This window comes from Oryx dammah, unplaced genomic scaffold (assembly GCF_014754425.2).
Source record: "Oryx dammah isolate SB20612 unplaced genomic scaffold, SCBI_Odam_1.1 HiC_scaffold_11223, whole genome shotgun sequence".
Classification (NCBI taxonomy): Eukaryota; Metazoa; Chordata; class Mammalia; order Artiodactyla; family Bovidae; genus Oryx; species Oryx dammah.
Genome location: NW_024080616.1, coordinates 80,691 through 104,575, shown reverse-complemented (window position 1 = coordinate 104,575; position 23,885 = coordinate 80,691). Strand labels below are relative to the sequence as shown.

General features: G+C 39.7%; 1 pseudogene; it reads left to right on the top strand.

Annotated features, from left to right (window-relative positions):
* Window positions 1-21,301: 21,301 nt before the first annotated feature.
* On the top strand, window positions 21,302-23,095 carry LOC120861073 (annotated as a pseudogene).
* The last annotated feature ends 790 nt before the right edge of the window (window positions 23,096-23,885 follow it).

The following is a 23,885-nucleotide window of genomic DNA, read 5'->3' as shown; positions in this document are numbered from 1 at the left end:
AGAGGTGGGAGGGGGATTCAGAATGGGGAACACATGTGCACCTGTGGCGGATTCATGTTGATGTATGGCAAAACCATACAATATTGTAAAGTAATTAGCCTCCAATTAAAATAAATAAATTTGTATTAAAAAAGAAACACTCTGGTGGGAAGCAAGAGTAGAGTAACTGAGATAGAAAAACGGATAAGTGAGGTGGAAGATAGAATGGTGGAAATAAATGAAGCAGAGAGGAGAAAAGAAAAAGGAATAAAAAGAAATGAGGCCAAGCTTAGAGACCTCTGGGACAATGTTAAATGTCCCTATGTTTGAATCCTAGGCATCCCAGAAGAAGAGGACAAAAAAAAGGGGGGGGGCATGAGAGAAAATACTCGAGAAGATAATAGTTGAAATCTTTCCTAAAATGGGGAAGGAAATAGCCACCCAGTCAAAGAAACCCAAAAAGGATAAACCCAAGGTGAAATACCCCAAGAAACATTTAAATCAAACTAACAAAAATTAAACACAAAGAGCAACTATTAAAAGCAGCAAGGGGAAGCAACAAATAACATACGAAGGAAACCCAATAAAGCTAACAGTTGATCTTTCAATGAGGACTCTTCAGGTGAGAAGGGAACGGCAGGACATACTTAAAGTGATGAAAGAGAAAAACCTACAGTCAAGATTATGCAGCAAGTCAATGTATGGCAAAACCAATACAGAATTGTAAAGTAAAAAAAAAAAGATTACCCAGCAAGGACCTCATTCAGATTTGAAGGAGAAATCAAAAGCTCTACAGACAAGCAAAAGCTGAGAGAATTCAGCACCACCAAACCAACAAATGCTAAATGATCTTCTCTAGACAGGAAACACAGAAAAAATGAACTCAAAACAATAAAGTAAATCACAACAGGATCATACTTATCAATAATTACCTTAAACGTAAATGGGTTAAATGGTCCAACCAAAAGACAAAGATTGGCCAAATGGATACAAAAACAAAACACCTATATATTCTGTCTACAAGAGTGGTGTTGGCAAGGATTCTTGAGAGTCCCTTGAACTGCAAGGAGAACCAAACCAGTCCAACCTAAAGGAAATCAGTCCTGAATATTCATTGGAAGGACTGATGCTGAAGCGGAAACCACAATAATTTGGCCACCTGATGTGAAGAATTGACTCATTGGAAAAGACCCAGATGCTGGGAAATATTGAAGGTGGGAGGAGAAGGGGATGACAGAGGTTGAGATGGATGGATGGCATCACCGATTCAATGGACATGAGTTTGAGTAGACTCTGGGAGTTGGCTATGGACAGGGAGGCCTGGTGTGCTGCAGTCCATGCGGTCACAAAGAGTTGGACACGACTGAGTGACTGAATTGAACTGAACAAGAGACCCACCTCAAACCTAGGAACACATAAAGATTGAAAGTGAGGGGCTGAAAGAAGATATTTCATGCAAATGGAGACCAAAAGAAAGTGGGAATAGCAATATTCATATCAGATAAAATAGATTTTGAAATAAAGACTGTGATAGACATTTCATGCAAAGATGGGCAAAATAGAGGACAGAAATGGTATGGACCTAACAGAAGCAGAAGATATTAAGAAGAGCTGGCAAGAATACAAAGAACTAGGCAACAAAGATCTTCATGACTCAGATAACCACAATTGTGTGGTCACTCACCTAGAGCCAGACATCCTGGAATATGAAGTCAAGTGGGCCTTAGTAAGCATCACTGTGAACAAAGCTAGTGGAGGTGATGAAATTCCAGTTGATTTGTTTCAATTTTTAAAAAATGATGCTATTAAAGTGCTTCACTCAATATGCCAGCAAATTTGGAAAACTCAGCAGTGGCCATAGGAATAGAAAAGGTTAGTTTTCATTCCAATCCCCAAAAAAGGCAATGCCAAAGAGTGTTCAAACTACTGTACAGTTGCACTCAAATCACACACTAGCAAGGTAATGCTCAAAATTCTCCAAGCCAAGCATCAATAGTATGTGAACTGTGAACTTCCAGATGCTCAAGCTGGATTTAGAAAAGGCAGAGGAACTAGAGATCAAATTGCCAGATTCTGCTGGATCATTGAAAAAGCAAGAGAGTTCCAGAAAAACATCTATTTCTGCTTTATTGACTACCCCAAAGTCTTTGATTGTGTGAATCACAACAAACTGTGGAAAATTCTTAAAGAGATGGGAATGCCAGACCACGTTACCTGCCTCATGAGAAATCTGCATGCAGATCAAGAAGCAACAGTTAGAACTGGACATGGAGCAGCAGACTGGTTCCAAATCAGGAAAGGAGTATGTCAAGGCAGTATTTTGCCACCCTGCTTATCTAACTTACATGCAGAGTAAGTACATCATGCGAAATGCCAGGCTGGATGAAGCACAACTGGAATCAAGATTGCTGGGAGAAACATCAATAACCTCAGATACATAGATGATACCTACCACCCTTATGGCAGAAAACAAAGAAGAACTAAAGAACCTCTTGATGAACGTGAAAAAGGAAAGTGAAAAAGTTGGCTTAAAGCTCAACATTCAGAAAACTAAGATCATGACATCTGGTCCCATCACTTCAGGGAAAATAGATGGGAAAACAGTGGAAACAGTGACAGATTATTTTCTTGGGCTCCAAATCACTGCAGATAGTGACTGCAGCCATGAAATTAAAAGACACTGCTCCTTGGAAGAAAACTATGACCAACCTAGACAACATATTAAAAAGCAGAGACATTACTTTGCCAACAAAGGTCTGCCTAGGCAAAGTTATCATTTTTCCAGTAGTCATGTATGGATGTGAGAGTTGGACCACAAAGAAAGCTGAGTGCTGAAGAACTGATGCTTTTGAACTGTAGTGTTGGAGAAGACTCGTGAGTATCACTTGGACTGCAAAGAGATCCAACCAGTCATTCCTAAAGGAAATCAATCCTAAATATTCATTGGAAGGACTGATGCTGAAGCTGAAACTCCAATACTTTGGCTACCTAATATGAAGAACCGACTCATTTGAAAAGACCCTGATGCTGGGAAAGATTGAAGGCAGGAGGAGAAGGGGACAACAGAGGATGAGAGTTTTGGATGGTGTCACTGACTTGATGGACGTGTTTGAGCAAGCTCCCAGATTTGGTGATGGACAGGGAAGCCTGGCGTGCTGCAGTCCATGAGCTCACAATGAGTCAGACATGACTGAGCGACTGAACTGAACTGAATTAAGAGACAAAGATGGATACTACATAATGATCAAGGGATCAACCCAAGAAGAAGATATAGCAATTATAAATATATATGCACCCAACATAAGTCAAATGCTAACAAGTATGAAAGAGGAAATTAACAGTAACACAATAATAGTGGGGGATTTTTATACCCCAGACACACCTATGGATAGACCAAGCAAACAAAATTAACAAGGAAACACAAGCTTTTAATGATACAATGGACAAGTTAGACTGATATCTACAGGGCATTTCACCCCCAAAACAGTGGATTTTACCCTTTTCTTAAGTTCACATGAAACATTCTCCAGGATAGATCACATCCTGGGCCACAAATCTAGCCTTGCTAAATTTAAAAACACTGAAATTATTTCAAACACTTTTCCAATCACAATACAGTAACACAAACATATGGAGACTAAACAATATGCTTCTGAATAACCAATAGATCACTGAAGAAATCAAAAAGGAAATCTAAATATGCATAGAAAGAAATGATACTGAAAAACGCACCCCAAAACCCATGAAATTCAGTAAAAGCAGGGCTAAGAGGGAGGGTCATAACAATACAAGCCTCAGTTCAGTTCAGTTCAGTTCAGTCGCTCAGTCGTGTCCAACTCTTTGCGACCCCATGAATCGCAGCATGCCAGGCCTCCCTGTCCATCACCAGCTCCCGGAGTTCACTCAGACTCACGTCCATCGAGTCAGTGATGCCAACCAGCCATCTCATCCTCTGTCATCCCCTTCTCCTCCTGCCCCCAATCCCTCCCAGCATCAGAGTCTTTTCCAATGAGTCAACTCTTCACATGAGGTGGCCAAAGTACTGGAGCTTCAGCTTTAGCATCATTCCTTCCAAAGAAATCCCAGGGCTGATCTCCTTCAGAATGGACTGGTTGGATCTCCTTGCAGTCCAAGGGACTCTCAAGAGTCTTCTCCAACACCACAGTTCAAAAGCATCAATTCTTCGGTGCTCAGCCTTCTTCACAGTCCAACTCTCACATCCATACATGACCACAGGAAAAACCATAGCCTTGACTAGATGGACCTTAGTTGGCAAAGTAATATCTCTGCTTTTCAGTATGCTATCTAGGTTGGTCATAACTTTTCTTCCAAGGAAAGAAGTAAGAGAAACATCAAATTTAAAACCTAACTTTACACCTAAAGTGAAAGTGAAAGTGAAGTCGCTCAGTCATGTCTGACTCTTTGCGACCCTGTGGACTGTAGCCTACCAGGCTTCTCTGTCCATGGGATTCTCCGGGCAAGAATACTGGATTGGGTTACCATTTCCTTCTCCAGGGGATCTTCCTGACCCAGGGATCAAACCCAGGTCTCCTGCATTGGAGGTGGACACTTTAACCTCTGAGCCACCAGGGAAGCCCTTAAACCTAAAGCAACTAGAAAAAGAATAACAATAACAACAAAAAAAAACCAGAGTTAGTAGAAGGAAAGAAATCATAAAATCAGAGCCGAAACGAATGAAAAAGAAATGGAGATTATAGAAAATAAAAACAATATTAAAAGCCGGTTCTTTGAGAAAAAATATATATACATAAAAGACAAACCATTAGCCGGACTCATCAAGAAAAAGGGGAGAAGAATCAAATCAATAAAATTAGAAATGAAAATGAAGTCACAACAGACAGCACAGAAATACAAAAGATCATGAGAAACTACTATGGGCAACTAGGAGAAGGCAATGGCACCACACTCCAGTACTCTTGCCTGGCAAATCCCATGGACAGAGGAAACTGGTAGGCTGCAGTCCATGGGGTCACTAAGAGTCGGATGCGACTGAGCGACTTCACTTTCACTTTTCACTTTCATGCACTGGAGAAGGAAATGAAAACCCACTCCAGTATTCTTGTCTGGAGAATGCCAGGGAAAGGGGAGCCTGGTGGGCTGCCATCTATGGGGTCACACAGAGTCGGACACGACTGAAGCGACTTAGCAACATGGGCAACTATATGCCAATAAAATGGAAAACTTCTTAGAAGAAATGGACAAATTCTGAGAAAGGTTCAGTTTGGTTCAGTTCAGTTCAGTCGCTCAGTCGTGTCTGACTCTTTGCGACCCCATGAATCGCAGCATGCCAGGCCTCCCTGTCCATCACCAACTCCTGGAGTTCACTCAGAGTCGCGTCCATTGAGTCAGTGATGCCATCCAGCCATCTCATCCTTGGTCGTCCCCTTCTCCTCCTGCCCCCAATCCCTCCCAGCATCAAAGTCTTTTCCAATGAGTCAACTCTTCACATGAGGTGGTCAAAGTACTGGAGTTTCAGCTTTAGCATCATTTCCTCCAAAGAAATCCCAGGGCTGATCTCCTTCAGAATGGACTGGTTGGATCTCCTTGCAGTCCAAGGGACTCTCAAGAGTCTTCTCCAACACCACAGTTCAAAAGCATCAATTCTTCGGTGCTCAGCCTTCTTCTCAGTCCAGTTCTCACATCCATACATGACCACTGGAAAACCATAGCCTTGACTAGACGGACCTTAGTCGGCAAAGTAATGTCTCTGCTTTTGAATATGCTATCTAGGTTGCTCATAACTTTTCTTCCAAGAAGTAAGTGTCTTTCAATTTCATAGCTGCAATTACCATCTGCAGTGATTTTGGAGCCCCCAAAAATAAAGTCTGACACTGTTTCCACTGCTTCTCCATCTATTTCCCATGGAATGATGGGACCGGATGCCATGATCTTCGTTTTCTGAATGTTGAACTTTAAGCCAACTTTTTCACTCTCCTCTTTCACTTTCATCAAGAGGCTTTTTAGTTCTTCTTCACTTTCTGCCATAAGGGTGGTGTCATCTGCATATCTGAAGTTATTGATATTTCTCCCGGCATTCTTGATTCCAGCTTGTGTTTCTTCCAGTCCAGCATTTCTCATGATGTACTCTGCATATAAGTTAAATAAGCAGGGTGACAATATACAGCCTTGACGTACTCCTTTTCCTATTTGGAACCAGTCTGTTGTTCAATGTCCAGTTCTAACTGTTGCTTCCTGACCTGCATACAGATTTCTCAAGAGGCAGGTTAGGTGGTCTGGTATTCCCATCTCTTTCAGAACTTTCCACAGTTTATTGTGATCCACACAGTCAAAGGCTTTGGCATACTCAATAAAGAAGAAATAGATGTTTCTCTGGAACTCTCTTGCTTTTTCCATGATCCAGCAGATGTTGGCAATTTGACCTCTGGTTCCTCTGCCTTTTCTAAAACCAGCTTGAACATCAGGGAGTTCACAGTTCATGTATTGCTGAAGCCTGGCTTGGAGAATTTTGAGCATTACTTTACTAGCATGTGAGAGGAGTGCAATTGTGCCGTAGTTTGAGCATTCTTTGGCATTGCCTTTCTTTGGGGTTAGAATGAAAACTGACCTTTTCCAGTGCTGTGGCCACTGCTGGGTTTTCCAAATTTGCTGGCATATTGAGTGCAGCACTTTCATAGGATCATCTTCCAGGATTTGAAATAGCTCAACTGGAATACCATCACCTCCACTAGCTTTGTTCATAGTGATGCTTTCTAAGGCCCACTTGACTTCACATTTCAGGATGTCTGGCTCTAGGTGAGTGATCACACCATTGTGATTATCTGGGTCATGAAGATCCTTTTTGTACAGTTCTTCTGTGTATTCTTGTCATCTCTTCTTAATATCTTCTGCTTCTGTTAGGTCCATACCATTTCTGTCCTTTATCGAGCCCATCTTTGCATGAAATGTTCCCTTGTTATCTCTAGTTTTCTTCAAGAGATCTCTAGTCTTTCCTATTCTGTTCTTTTCCTCTATTTCTTTGCATTGATCACTGAAGAAGGCTTTCTTATCTCTTCATGCTATTCGTTGGAACTCTGCATTCAGATGTTTATATTTTTCCTTTTCTCCTTTCCTTTTTGCTTCTCTTCTTTTCACAGCTATTTGTAAGGCTTCCCCAGACAGCCATTTTGCTTTTTTGCATTTCTTTTCCATGGGGATGGTCTTGATCCCTGTCTCCTGTACAATGTCACGAACCTCATTCCATAGTTCATCAGGCACTCTATCTATCAGATCTAGGCCCTTAAATCTATTTCTCACTTCCACTGTATAATAACCTTCTAAAACTGAACCAGGAAGAAATATAAAATCTGAACAGACCGATCACAAGCACAGAAATCAAAACTGTAATCAAAAATATTCCAACAAACAAAAGCCCAGGAACAGGTGGCCTCACAGATGAATTCTACCAAAATTTAGAGAAGAGGTAACACCTATCTTATCCTCTATCCACTATCAAACTCTTCCAGAAAATTGCAGGGGAAGGAAACTCTCAAACTCATTCTATGAGGCCACCATCACCCTAATACCAAAACCAGACAAAGATGCCACAGAAAAGAAAGCTACAGGCCAGTATCACTGATGAACACAGAGGCAGAACTCCTCAACAAAATTCTAGCAAGCAGAATCTAACTATATGTTAAAAAGATCATACATCATGACCAAGTGAGCTTTATTTCAGGGATGCAAGGATTCTTCAATATGCACAAATCAGTCAATATGATACATCTTATTAACAAATTGAAAGATAAAAACCATTTGATTACCTCAGGAGATACAGAGAGAGCCTTTGACAAAATTTAGCAGCCATTTATGATAAAAATGCTCTAGAAAGCAGGCATAGAAGGAACACACCTCAACATAATAAAAGTCATATACAACAAACCATAGCAAACATTATCCTCAATGGCAAAATATTGAAAGCATTTCTTTTAAAATCAGGAACAAGAAAAGGATGCCCACTCTCACCACTACTATTCAACATAGTTTTGGAAGCCCTAAACACAGCAATCAGAGAGAAGAAAAAGTAATAAGATGAATTCAGATTAGAAAAGAAGTAAAACTCTCACTGTTTGCAAATAATAAGATCATTTACTTAGAAAACCCTAAAGATGCCACCAGAAAATGACTAGCGCTAATCAACGAATATAGTAAAGTTGCAGGATATAACATTTAATACACAGAAATCCTTGCATTCCTATACACTAAGAATGAAAAATCAGATAAATTAAGGAAACAATCCCGTTCACCTTTGCAAAGAAAATAATAAAATACTTATGAATGAATTTACCTAAAGAACCAAAAGACCTATATAAAGAAAACTGTAAAACACTGATGAAAGATATCAAAGATGACACAAATGAAGTATCATCTCATGCGATTCAGAATTGCCATCATCAAAAAATTCTACAAACAATAAATGCTGCAGAAGAGTGTGGAGAAAATGGAACCCTCTTACACTGTTAGTGGGAATGCAAACTAGTACAGCCACTATGGAGAACAGTGTAGAATTTTCTTAAGAAATTAGGAATAGAAATGTCATATAACTCAGCAATCCCATTGCTGGGCATACACCCAGAGGAAACAAGAATTGAAAGAGACACATGTACCCCAACTTTCATTGCAGTACTATTTACAATAGCTAGGACATGGAAACAACCTATCTGTCCATTGGCAGATGAATGAATAAGGAAGTTGTGGTACATATACACAATGGAATATTACTCAGCTATAAAAAGGAAAGCATTTGAGTCAGTTCTAATGAGGTAGATGAAACTGGACCCTATTATAAAGAGTGAAGAAAGTCAGAAAGAGAGACATGAATACTGCATATTAATGCATAAATATGGAATTTAAAAAGATAGTAATTATGATCTACATACAGGGCAGCAAAAGAGATACAAATGTAAAGGACAGATTTTGGCCACTGTGGGAGAAAGCAAGGGTGGGGTGATTTGAGAGAATAGCATTGAAATATGTATATTCATTTCATTTCACTTCAGTTCAGTAGTGTCTGACTCCTTGCGACCACATGAATTGCAGCACGCCAGGCCTCCCTGTCCATCACCAACTCCCGGAGTTCACTCAAACTCATGTCTATCGAGTCGGTGATGCCATCTAGCCATCTCATCCTCTGTCGTCCCCTTCTCCTCCTGCCCCCAATCCCTCCCAGCGTCACAGTCTTTTCCAATGAGTCAACTCTTCACATGAGGTGGCCAAAGTATTGGAGTTTCAGGTTTAGCATCAGTCCTTCCAATGAACACCCAGGACTGATCTCCTTCAGAATGGACTGGTTCGATCTCCTTGCAGTCCAAGGGACTCTCAAGAGTCTTCTCCAACACCACACTTCAAAAGCATCGATTTTCTGGTGCTCAGCTTTCTTCACAGTCCAACTCTCACATCCATACATGACTACTGAAAAAGCCATAGCCTTGACTACACGGACCTTTGTTGGCAAAGTAATGTCTCTGCTTTTTAATATGATATCTAAGTTGGCCATAACTTTCCTCCAAGGAGTAAGCGTCTTTTAATTTCATGGCTGCAATCACCATCTACAGTGATTTTGGAGCCCCAAAAATAAAGTCTGACACTGTTTCCACATCTATTTCCCATGAAGTTATGGGACCAGATGCCATGATCTTCGTTTTCTGAATGTTGAGCTTTAAGCCAACTTTTTCACTCTCCTCTTTCACTTTCATCAAGAGGCTTTTTAGTTCCTCTTCACTTTCTGCCATATGGGTGGTGTCATCTGCATATCTGAGGTTATTGATATTTCTCCCGGCAATCTTGATTCCAGCTTGTGCTTCTTCCATCCCAGTGTTTCTCATGATGTACTCTGCATACAAGTTAAATAAGCAGGGTGAGAATATACAGCCTTGACGTACTCCTTTTCCTATTTGAAACCAATCTGTTGTTCCATGTCCAGTTCTAACTGTTGCTTTCTGACCTGCATACAGGTTTCTCAAGAGGCAGGTCAGGTGGTCTGGTATTCCCATCTCTCTCAGAATTTTCCACAGTTTATTGTGATCCACACAGTCAAAGGCTTTGGCATAGTCAATAAAGCAGAAATAGATGTTTTTCTGGAAATTTCTTGCTTTTTCCATGATCCAGCAGATGTTGGCAATTTGATCTTTGGTTCTTCTGCCTTTTCTAAAACCAGCTTGAACATCTGGAAGTTCACGGTTCACGTATTGCTGAAACCTGGCTTGGAGAATTTTGAACCTTATTTTACTAGCGTGTGAGATGAGTGCAATTGTGTGGTAGTTTGAGCATTCTTTGGCATTGCCTTTCTTTGGGATTGGATATATTACCATATGTAAAATAGATGACCAAAGCAAGTTCAATGCATAAATCAGGGCACACAAAGCTAGTGCTCTAGTACAGCCCAAAGGGATAGGATGGGGAAGGAAGTGGGAGGGGGTTTCACGATAGGGGGACACATGTCTACCCTTCACTGATTCAAGTTGATATATTGCAGAAACCATCGCAATATTGTAAAGTAATGATCCTCTAAATAAATAAATTTTTTAATAAAGAGAAATATAACTATAGCTAAAGTCTGTGAAGAAACTGACTTAATCTGTGATAAGTTGTCAGTTGCATTGCTTAGAATTAGAGTGGGTCCTAGAAGGAGACTCCAACTGAGTCCTTATGAAACATTGTATGGGAGACCCTTCCTCTATTCTGAGCAGTTTACTGGCCAGACATGTGATTGAAATATACAAAAAATAGACACTGTAAGATATGTGCAAACACTGGGGTAAGTTTTAAATACTATTTCCAAATTTGGGACTGATAAAATGATATTTCCCACAGATGTCCACTTCCAGTGTTTTAGAACTGGAGACTGGGTGCACCTAATCATGAGGAAGAATATACACTGAAAGAACCAACTCCAGTCTCAGCGGGTGGGGCCTTACCATGTTCTGCTGTTAACTAGCGCTTTTGTTCAGTTGACAGAAGTCAAGTCATGGATCCGTTACCCAAGGGTGAAACTGGCTTCTGACCCAACAACAAATCTACAGTCCTCAGCAGTTACAGAAAATTCAACCACAAAGCTGAATGAAGCCAGTCCTCCTTCCTACAATTCCGCACTGGGGCTTCAGTTAAAATCAAAGAAATTATCTTATATAAATAGTGAATGGCTTGTGGCCATTTATCATAACATTTTTAATTGGCTGGAGCATTTTTCTGTTTTATTATTTGCTTATAATTTTTTGCTTGCTTCTGGATTCATGTAATCATTTTATCTGTGGTTATATTGTAGTCAAATAAGCCTATAATTTGATGTGATATTGATAACAGGAGATAATTAAACCTTGTTCTATTTTAATTTAAAATAGGTTTGTGATAATAGGGTTAGCCCCCAAATTTAGGGCCATTGCTATTTTCCCATATAAGATCTTGGCCCATCTGTAATGATGGCTCTTGGTTTTCTTTACTTTCTCATCCCACTGGTGTCTGCTGCTTCCTGGAGTGAAAATACTCTAATTAGCTTATCTCAGACTATAGCCACAAGTGAGAGCTTAAGAAATTGTTGGATATGTCATTTGAAACTTGAAACCATCAGTGAAAACTATGTCCCATTTATGGTCCCCATAATTGATTTTAGTACTGTGCCAGAACCCATCACCTACTATACTCTTCCTCCTCCAGCCACCACATTCAAAGTTAGAATAGCCATATTACCTGAGGAAATCCGAATCCCTTGCCTCACCCTGTCTGAGGAAATTTTCTCTGGAGGAAAAGTTACCACTGTTCCACCACGGTCTCTTGACTTTATTGTAAAAAAAATGTGATTAAAAAAATCCCCTGATATGTAAAAATGGCAAATGTGAAAGAGGTCAAGATGACACTATTTTGTGCCAGAGAGTCAGAAAAGTTGGCCATAATGTAAGGGAACTTTGCGAGGCTTGCAGTGGTCGTGATCCCTGGCTAGAGAAAGTGATGTCTGTGCTACCCCAAAATGAAGGTATCAATTTCGATACCATGGGAGGTATAACTTGCACCCCTCCAGGATATTACTTTGTCTGTGGCACAGGGAGAGACCCAAAAGGAGAAGGGTGGGCACATCGCTGCTTAGACAGCTGGGAAATGGAAGGGTCATGCCTACTGGGATATATAAGGATGCCTTTTGCCTTGTATAGTCTGGAGAGCATCTCTTCCCTCCCTAAATCAAACACTCATATTAAAAGAATGATATTGGCAGAGTATGAGGACAATATAGGACAAAGTATTTTTGGCAACCTCACACTAACTGCTAGAGTTTATGTCAATAGAGATATGATTCACAACCTATCTGCCACAATTGGACAAATTGCTGAGGACACAGCTAAAAGTATTGCAGCCCAACACACATCCTTGAACTCATTGACTCCAGTGGTCCTGGGCAATAGAATAGCTCAAGATTTCTTATTGGCAAAACAAGGAAAAGTGTGTGTAATGGCTAATAATACATGCTGCATATACATCAATACCTCCGGAGAAGTTAAAACCCAAGTAAACAGAATACTTCAAAAGACTATCTGGCTACAGGATGTACATAAAGAGGATGCATATCAGGACTTATTTTCTTGGTTGCCATCTGAAATAGGGGGACTCTTTTGAGTACCATTACAAGGCTCCACTTGATCATCATACTCTTTGTAATGTGTTTAATAATTTTCAACTATCTGTCCAGATGCTATGACAAAGTGATAAAAGAGAGAAATCATGTTTTCATAATTCAAAATACTAATGTTAAGCCTAGGACTTAAGAATTCTTTGAGAAGATCCAAGACTTTGTTCTTCTAATCCTGAAGAATTAACATCGCCCCTGTTCAGCAGGAAGTAGCCAGAGCGGTCGTTGCCCCGTTCCCCTCAGGATGAAGAGTATCAAAGAGCAGAGGGACCTGAAAATGAACAGGACCCTACAGGGCCTTCCTGGGTACAATCCTTTCTTGTCCCCACTTCTTGTGTAGGAAAAGGTTGAGATTTTTAGGTCTTTGCAGAGTTTCAAAGAGCAGACTCAAGCAGTTAATTGTTACAGAAGCAAGGAAAAGCTGAAACAGGGGAAAGCAATCAAACAAAAGTTTAGATATAAAACAGTCACAGGATCCCTAGTACCTCTTCAAGGGATATAGATAATAATCTGATGCAATATCTTTGAGTTGTTTTACAGAAACCAGGACCACATGGTGAAACCTGCTGACCACAGCCAAGGTGACAGAAACAAGCTGGAACCAGAAGAATGATGATCAGGATGCCAGATATCACTTTGTTGCTTAACACCCAAGCAATCTGAAGAATCCATGAGATAATCACATACTTAAGATCATTACCCTTAATTTTAATATAAAAAAATCTCCTGCCTGAAAGCCACTGGAGAGTTCAAGTCCTTTAAACATTTGCTGCCCATTCTCCTTGCTTGGCACCCTGCAAATAAATGCTGTACTTTCTTTCACCACAACCTTGTGTCATTAGATTGATTTTGCTCATTTGGGTAAGCAAACTGAAGTTTGGTTCAGTAGCAAACTGAAGTTTGGTTCAGTAGCAAACTGTGTTTTAACTGGGAAAGCTCAGAGTTTTTTCTTAAAGACTTTTCAGTGTTTTAAAAGTTAAGAGCATTTTCAAGCATACAGAAATATAAACTTATATCCATCACCCAGATTCAAGAAGAACTATATTCCTCATTTGCTTAATCTTTTATTCTTTTCCTTTTGTTAAAATTTTTAAAGCAAATCACAGACACCATGCCATTTCACCCTTAAAAACTTCAGTATCTACCTCTTAAAATATGAATGTTTTCTTAAATAATCACAATATGATTGTCTCAGCTATAAATTTCATATTCCCTAATATTGGATGACTCATTGGAAGAAATGACTCATTGGAAAAGACCCAGATGCTGGGAAAGATTGAAGGCAGGAAGAGAAGGGGACGACAGAGGATGAGACGGTTGGATGGCATCACTGACTCGATGGACATGAGTTTGAGCAAGCTTGGGGAGATGGTGAAGGACAGGGAAGCTTGGTGTGCTTCAGTCCATGTGGTCACAAAGAGTTGGACACGACTGAGTGACTCAATTGAATTGAATATTGAATATTCAGTCTACATTGAAAATTTTCTGCTCTTATTCAGTTGATTTATTCAAGCCAGGATCTAAATAAGGGGCACATAATTATCTCCATCTGCTAACCTAGAATAGCACTTTATTTGCCAAGTTATTAAAAGTATTGGAATTCTGTTGAAGGTCCTACCTGGTGGATTTTTCTCATTATTCTTTCAAAGTCCCCTTGATACAAGTACAACAAATTTTTTCCATCTTTCCAAATGGAAACTCTACTCATTAAACACTATTTCTCTATTCCCCTTGCCTCCCCCACCCCCAGCCCTTGGCAATACCGTTCTACTTTATTTCTCTCTGAACTTGACTATTTTAGGTACCTCATGTAAGTGGACTCACAAAATACTGGTCTTTTTGTGAATAGCTTATTTCACTGAGCTTGATATTTTCAAGGTTCATCCATATGGTACCATGTATCATATTTTCCTTCCTTTTTAAGCCTCAATCCTGGAGTAGGAAATTGCACCCCACTCCAGTATACTTGCCTGGAAATTTTCATGGACAGAGGAGCCTGACAGCTACAATCCATGGGGCCACAAAGAGTCAGACACAGCTGAGAAACTGAGCACAAAGCTGAATAATCCATTGTATAAATACATATCATGCTTTGTTTATCCATTCATCATTTGAAGGACACTTAGTTGTTTCCATCTTTTGGCTATTGTGAATAATGCTGCTGTGAGCATGATTGTATAAATAAATACCATTTGTCACTGTTTTCAGTTCTTCTGTCTTTATACCCAGTGGAATTGTTGAACCATAGGGTAATTCTATAGTTAATAGTTTGAGGACCCACCCTTGTTTTTCACAGTGACTCTCCTTGTACTCTTGAATAAACCAAGTTGATCTTGGTGTATCCCTTTAAACAACTATTGAAAATGATTTGCTGCTATTTTCTTTAAGAATGTTGTATGTCTCTATATTTAGGAGTTTGAGGAGTATCTTTTTTCTCATTGTCCTCTACTTTCTTCTTGAAGTTATCTAGTGTCCTGGAGCATATTGAAATACTTCCCTTTTTGCTATCTCTGGAAGAGTCTTTTATCTAAGATAAAATTGTGTCTCAATTTTCAAATTTAATTGTGAAAATTTGGCAATATTCCTGTTTTGTTTTTCTGTGATTGTACCCCCTTTTTGTTCATTGTGTTATTTATTTGTATCTTTTCTTCTAGATAAGTCCATGCCACCCAGAGTTCCAATGTTGTCAACTTTCTGGGTCCATTTTGCTTATCTTGCAATTTATCTGAATTTTCACATATTCTACTTTTCTAATATTTTAAGTCTGTAAGTTTCCCTCAATTCTCTACTTTTACCAGAAGTAGTTATTATTATTGATATACCAATATTTTCAAATTTTCTTTAGGTTTTGGCTGATGAGTATTTTTAGAATTTAAATAACTGTCTTTTAGTATTGAAATGCAAAACATAGAAATATTTATTTTTAAATTTTATGCCATGTTAATTTTTCTTGCTTTAGTTTATAAGTAATAAAACATTTTGAGCTTCTTGACTGTAAATATACTTCTTTCCATGGCCCTAACATTAATGTTGTGTTAACTGCTCTTATGAGTCTTGCATAATTTTTTTTAAATTTATTTATTTTTAGCTGCATCGGGTCTTTGCTGTAGTGCACAAGTTTCTCATTGCAATGGCTTCGTTTGTTGCAGAGTACAGGCTCTAGGTGTCCAGGCTTCAGTAGTTTCAGCACAGAAACTTGATAGTTACAGCTAGTGGGCTGTACAGCACAAGATCAGTAGTCGTGGCACATGGGCTTTAAGCATGCCATGCACGCTCCATGGCATGGAGAATCTTCCCAGACCAGGGATCGAACCCATGTTCACTACATTGGCAGGCGGATTCTTATCCACTGCACCATCAGGGAAGTCCCATCGCAGTCTTTTTGTAGTATAGTAAGTTCCCTCTCTATGAACAAGTTCCATTCCAATAGCATGTTCATAAGTCCAACAATTAGCCTATGTACCCAACAAACGCAATCAGCTATCTAATACTGTACTGTAATTAAGTTTAAAACAGTTTTCACACAAATAACACTCTTAAAAGAGCAAGCACAAAGAATAAAACATTTTTAAAGGCAGCTGAGAGACTGAGAGCTGGGAAAGACTAGAGATCTCTTCAAGAAAATTAGAGATACCAAGAGAACATTTCATGCAAAGATGGGCTCAATAAAGGACAGAAATAGTATGGACTTAAGTGAAGCAGAAAATAATAAGAAGAGATGGCAAGAGTACACAGAGGAACTATACAAAAAAGATCTTCACAACCCAGATAATCATGATGGTGGGACCACTCACCTAGAACCAAGCATCCTAGAATGTGAAGTCAAGTGGGCCTTAGGAAGCATCACTACGAAAAAACGCTAGTGGAGGCGATGGAATTCCAGTTGAGATATTTAAATCCTAAAAGATGATGCTATGAAAGTGCTGCACTCAACATGCCAGCATATTTGGAAAAACTCAGCAGTGGCCATAGGACTGGAAAAGGTCATTTTTCATTCCAATCCCAAAGAAAGGCAATGCCAGAAAATGTTCAAACAACTTCACAATTGCACACATCGCAGGCTTCAATAGTACGTGAACCGTGAACTTCCAGATGTTCAACCTGGTTTTAGAGAAGACAGAGGAACCAGAGATCAAATTGCCAACATCTGCTGGATCATCAAAACAGCAAGAGAGTTCCAGAAAAACATCTATTTCTGCTTTATTGACTGTGCGAAAGCATTTGTGTGGATTGCCACAAACTGTGGAAAATTCTTAAAGAGATGGCAATCCCAGACCACTTGACCTGCCTCTTGAGAAACCTGTATGCAGGTCAGGAAGCAACAGTTAGAAATGGACATGGAACAACAGACTGGTTTCAAATAGGAAAAGGAGTACATCAAGGCTGTATATTGTCACCCTGCTTATTTAACTTCTATGCAGAGTACATCATGAGAAACTCTGGGCTGGAAGAAGCACAAGCTGGAATCAAGATTGCCGGGAGAAATATCAATAACCTCACATATGAGGATGACACCACCCTTATGGCAAAAAGTGAAGAAGAACTAAAGAGCATCTTGTTTAAAGTGAAAGACAAGAGTGAAAAAATTGGCTTAAAGCTCAACATTAAGAAAATTAAGACCATGGCATCCAGTCCCATCGCTTCATGGCAAATAGATGGGGAAACAGTGGACATAGTGAGAGACTTTATATTTTAGGGCTCCAAAATCACTGCAGGTGATGGCTGCAGCTATGAAATTAAAAGACACTCACTCCTTGGAAGAAAAGTTATGACAAACCTAGATAGCATATTCAAAAGCAGAGACATTACTTTGCTAATAAGGCCCATCTAGTCAAGGCTATGGTTTTTCCAGTAGTCATGTTTGGATGTAAGAGTTGGACTATAAAGAAAGGTGAGCACCAAAGAATTGATGCTTTTAAACTGTGGTATTGGAGAAGACTCTTGAGAGTCCCTTGGACTGCAAGGAGATCCAGCCAGTCTTGAGTATTCATTGGTAGGACTGAAGTTGAAGCTGAAACTCCAGTACTTTGGCCACCTGATGCAAAGAACTGGCTCATTTGAAAAGACCCTGATGCTGGGAAAGATTGAAGGAGGGAGAAGGGGATGAGATGATTGGATGGCATCACCGACTCAATGGACATGAGTTTGAGCAAGCTTCGGTAGTTGGTGATGGACAGGGAGGCCTAGCATGCTGCGGTCCATGGGGTTGCAAAGAGTTGGACATGACTGAGCAACTGAACTGAACTGAGGGTGCTTTTCATACACACATAATCTCCTTTATCATCACAAAAGTCTTCTGTGTGATTGTCCCCTATTTAACAGAAGACAAAATGAAAAAGCATGCAGATTATCTAATTGTTCACATTACTGAAGTAGACAGCAATATGAATAATGTGAAATTCCAAATGGTTGCCTACATATCTTTCATAATTATGCTTTTTGTGTTTTAGCATATTGCCTCCAGGGTCTAAAATTTTATTTTATTTTTAATTGTGGTTGCAGTTACAAAACATTAAATTTACCGTCTTAAACATTTAAAAATATTCAGTTGTGAAAGTGAAATGAAAGTCATTCAGTCATGTCCGATTCTTTGCAACCCCATGGACTATACAGTCCATGGAATTCTCCAGGCCAGGATACTGGAGTGCATAGCCATTCCCTTCATATTGTTTCCAAACAGATCTCTAAAACTTTTCATTTTACAAAACTGAAACTCAACACTTATTATCCCCTCCCTGTCCATTTTTGTACTTCTTATTTTTATGATGGACTACTCTAGAATTCCTCATATGAATGAAATCATCAATACTGAATCTTTGTAACTGGCTTACTTCACTTAGTATACTATCCTAAAGGTTCATCCATATTGTAGCATATGACAGGATCTTCCTTTTCAAGGTTGCAAAATATTGCATTGATCCTCGGATACAGAGGGCTTGACAAGTTACACTTGGATTTTCAACTATGTGTAAGTGTTCCTAGCCCCCATGTTAATCAAGGATCAACTGCACTGGTTTATTTTTCTGCATAAATATATCTAGAATAATGTTTAATTTATAATTTAAGTACAGTAAGAGATTGAAAATATTAATAATACAATAGAACAATTATAATAATATACTGTAATATAAGTTATAGAGTTGTATTTTTCTTCTCTCCAAATATCTTATTGTACAAATTTATTACCTCTTCCATCTTATCTAAGCACTTAGCAGGTGCTGCAACTACAACTTTTGTAATTTGAGATGCAACAGCAAAACTAGCACAAATTTCTCTTTCCTTCTTTACAGTTACAGTAATATTAATTCTTACAGTAATAGTCATTCGTCCATTCTTAAGAATGAATAGTCCTAAGTAGATCACAGGAACATCAGCAAAGGGCTTTTTTCTTTCCTTATTATGTAGAGAGCTTTCACCTTTTCACTTAAAGGAAGCAATTCATAGCTTCTCTCTAGTGTGTCAAAATGGCCAGCCACACTATTCTGAGGGCCGTTATTACTTAAAATAAGGTCACTGGAACATCAACACTGCAATACTACAGCCAGCTATCTGATAACCTTAGATGGGTTCTAAGTGGTCAATGGATGGGAAATGCTGAACAAAGGGATTGTTCAAATGACATGACACTTGAGATTTCATCACACTAGTCAGAACTGCATGAAATCTAAAATTTACAAATTGTTTCTCTCTAAAATCTTCCATTTACTATTTTTGGATTGAAGTTGACCATGGGCACTTAAAACTGAGGAAAGTTAAACTGTGATTTAGGGGGAGACTACTGTAATTTTTTAAAAAAAATTCTAATAAGAAAAAAGTGGTATCTTGTCACGTAACTTTCAATGTTGTCTACTGAGATTATAATACTTCTGTTTGCAAATTATTCTGCATGCTGAATCATGTCTGGATTTATAAACAAAATATAAAAGATGACTGTGGAGTTGAAATTTTGAAACAACAATAAACAAATCTAAAAGCAAGTCACCATGGAAAAGGCCCTGGGCAACCTTGAGGGAAGGGTGCAGTAGAACTTTTTCTGTGTTTCCATTAAGGCCTCTGCCCCTTCCTGAAACTCCATCCCCTGCTGTGCTCTGGTTGGAGGGGTGGAATTGCCTAATAAAATGAGGATCTTCTAGGTAGAAGTGGATGAAGGCCCCTGCACAACCCCTTCTATTAGAAATTCATTTTTAGGAAATGCTGTTGAAGTGGATGGTGGCACCTTTATATCCAAGGTTCCCAAAGAGGAAATCACCAGTGGGCTGCAGGAGTTGGAACCAGCCATATGGGTCCACAGGGACCTCGTTCAGCAGATTGTTGGAGAGAAAAGATTCTGGCAGTGCAAGTGACTAAGCAGGAATGCCTTACTGGCTTGAGTCATGGGGGTAGAACACCACCTCCTATTTAGGCTTAATAATGTCATTCTTTCTTTATTCACACATCTCCAGTGTATTTATTTTTAATTTTTCTTTTAGATTGTTCTAGTAGCTTTACTTCTTCAGGAGTGTATTCAGTTCAGCTCAGTTGCTCAGTCATGTCCGACTCTTTGCAACCCCATGAATCGCAGCACACCAGGCCTCCCTGTCCATCACCAACTCCCAGAGTTCACTCAGACTCACGTCCATTAAGTCAGTGATGCCATCCAGCCATCTCATCCTCTGCTGTCCCCTTTTCCTCCTGCCCTCAATCCCTCCCAGCATCAGAGTCTTTTCCAATGAGTCAATCTCTTCGCATGAGGTGGCCAAAGTACCAGAGTCTCAGCCTTAGCATCATTCCTTCCAAAGAACACCCAGGGGTGATCCCCTTTAGAATGGATTGGTTGGAACTCCTTGCAGTCCAAGGGACTCTCAGGAGTCTTCTCCAACACCACAGTTCAAAAGCATCAATTCTTCGGAGCTCAGCTTTCTTCACAGTCCAACTCTCACATCCATACATGACCACTGGGAAAACCATAGCCTTGACTAGATGGACCTTTGTTGGCAAAGTAATGTTTCTGCTTTTCAATATGCTATCTAGGTTGTACATTGTACTTAAATGGTATTGCATTTCCTCACATGTATAATTCTTGTTCAAGGAATTGTTACTCATGTGACCTGGCATGTAGGTAGGGGAGGGGGTCTCTATTTGGGGAAACTTCATTTAGTTGCCTGTGTTCAGGTACTGTTTTGAGTCCCCTGACTCTAGATAAGACCATTTTTTATGTTTGTGGATTGATTTGAATTTTTCTACTTTCAGAATGCAGGTCCCACACGTTATGTGGTACAACAGACCTAAGGTTCCAGTTATATGATTCCAGTCTGGGAAGACTAACTCTCTCTTCTTGCTGAGAACCTGGGTGAGTGGAAGGACACTCAGATTCCTGTTTGTGGATGACAGCTAAGTCCTGACTCCAGCCCCAGGTCCTCATTAAATGCCAGATCTGTGGGCTTATAAACACCAGCCTCTACAGCCCATCTCTAGTCCTCTTGAGAGCTACATAACCTCAGCTACTGCTCTATATCTGGCGCCTAAGGAATTCCCTCTTCTTTCCTTTTTTAAAATTATTATTTCTTTACTTTTGGTCTTATTTGCAGCACTCAGGATCTTTCATTGTGGCCCTTGGGCTTTTCTCTAGTTGAGGGGATCAGGCTTAGTTGCCCTGTGGCATGTGGGATCCTAGCTTCCTGACCAGATGAAGACCAGCTTCATCTTCCCAGAAGGATAAATGAAGAAGATTGTTTCATTGATTTTGTTCCAGGCCAGACTGGGCCTCAGTTGTCAGATCTGGAGCTGGTGGTGTATCCAGCACAGGAGCAGAATTGTTCCTAGATCAGAATGATGACAGTAGATCTGAAGGCTCCAATCCAGGAGCTCGAAAAGGAGGCAGTGCTCTTGGGAGAAGGAGCAGAGGCCCCAGGCTTCCAACTGAAGCCAGCAGAGTCCCAGCCAGTGGGCGTGTCCCGTGAGGAAGAAGTTTGGAATATACACGAGGGTCTACAAGAGCTGCTGAGCAGGAATACCCACAAAGTGCCTGAGCCTGTATGTGAGAGGGTGGTACCTACTTACCAGATCCTAGCCTTTCCTGAGCAAACAAACATCAAAGATTGGATGATGGCACCTGCATTCATCTTGCCTGAGTCCCAGAGTTGGCTGAAATTTGAGGAAGTGGCCATATACTTTTCCCAGGCAGAAGGGGAACTACTGGATTCCACGCAGAAGGCCCTCTACACTGGCATAATGCATGAAAACTATGAGACTGTCATCTCTCTAGCATTGTTTGTGCTCCCCAAACCTAAAGTGATCTTCTGTTTACAGCAAGAGGAAGAGCTATATATTGAAGGATCTCCAGTGTTCAAAGACAATCCTGGAGAGCTGCTTTCAGAGATAAAGCTGAAAAATGACATGGAAAATCATCAAGCTATGTGCCTTTCTGACTTAGAAATACAAGCACCAGGAGACATAGTATCAAAAAAAGCCAGTGTGAATGTTCATCAGAAAACAACGGGCAAAGAAAATCATGGTGATGTGCGTAGGCTGGGGAAATAGCACCAAGATTTTCCAGTGAAGGAAAGAAAGAAACTTTTCAACTAGTGGGAAGAAGAGCTGCTGAAATTTATGGAGCTTCATAGGAAAGAATGTGCAACAGAGAAGACTTTTAAATGTCAGGGATGTGGAAAAAGCGCCAGAGTTAGCTCTGACCTTATTAAGCACCAAAGAATTCACACTGAAGAGAAACCATATAAATGTTAACAGTGTGATAAGAGGTTTAGATGGAGGTCCTATGGATGGAGGAGCCTGGTAGGCTGCAGTCCATGGGGTCGCTGAGAGTCAGATACGACTGAGGGGCTTCACTTTCACTTTTCACGTTCATGCATTGGAGAAGGAAATGGCAACCCACTCCAGTGTTCTTGCCTGGAGAATCCCAGGGACGGGGGAGCCTGGTGGGCTGCCATCTATGGGGTCGCACAGAGTCGGACACGACTGAAGTGACTTAGCAGCAGCAACAACACACCAAGGAGTAAAACCGTATAAATGTTCCTGGTGTGGGAAAAGCTTCAGTCAAAATGCACATCTCCACACACATCAAAGAACTCACACAGGAGGGAAGCCCTTTACATGTCATGAATGTGGGAAAACATTCAGTCAAAATTCTCACCTTATTAAACACTGGAGAACCCATCTATAACACATGCAAGTTTCAGTAAATGCTCAAGACTTTGACACCAGAATTGACACCAATGAAGAAAAGCTTATCCAGGGTTCTTAGTCTAAAAAATTTACCAACCAGAGTTTAACCCTAAAGTTTATGAAAAATTTCAAAATTAAGAAGCATGAAGAATTTTTTACCAGTGGAAAATTTGGTGATGTAAACATTATGTCTCACAGAAAGAAATTAGGGTTGACTGTGAGAGGAAACAATAGTAGTTAGTTGTACTACTTATTGTTTTTATGTAGAACTATCACTGAATTCCTTAGGAAAATGTGTGTTCTAAGAACCTGAGTAAAAAAAGCTTTGAGGATTGTAGCTGACAAAATAGCGACACCAGCTTCAAATAGCAGATGCACTCGAGTCACCAGTCTTCTGTGGTTGCAGAGGTAAATATTGGTTTTCATTGATCTTCTAGCCACTGTTAAGCACATATGATAGAAACATTTGTAGCATAGTTGTCCAAAATAAAAAGCAGTAATATCTGGATTGGGGCAGAAATGAATTTTAATATAAAGTTTTCTAGAAACCAAAAAAAAAACACACCCAGGTCCTCTGCACTGGAAGTCAAGTTCTTAACCACTGAATCACCAGGGAATTCCTTTTTTCTTTCCTTTGAGACATGTATTCCTCAACTATTTGAATACTCAAGTATTTTAAATAACATGCTGTCTAGTATTACTATGTTTTAGGCATGGAAGCGAGTGCTTTAGCATGTTCTTCATTTACCATCTTGACCTAAAATTTTAATAGAAGTTATTTTTAGTAAAATACATTTTTAGTGTTAATTTTGTAAATAATCTATTTCCTCACTCTCTTATTTTTCCAGCAGATATAAGATGCTTCTCTTTTTCTTCTTTTTAGATGTACAACCATATGATATGTAAATAATGAGTTTTGCAAACTGCTTTTTATTAATTACATGTTTAAATTCCACCCTTTTCTAATTGTATTGGAGGAAGTTCTAGAACAATATACAATAATAATGGTGCTATCAGACCCCTGCTTGTATCTGACTTTATTAGAAATGCCTTTAGTGTTTTAGCATTAAACATATTCTGGCTTTGGTTTTGAGAAATGTTGTCCTCATGA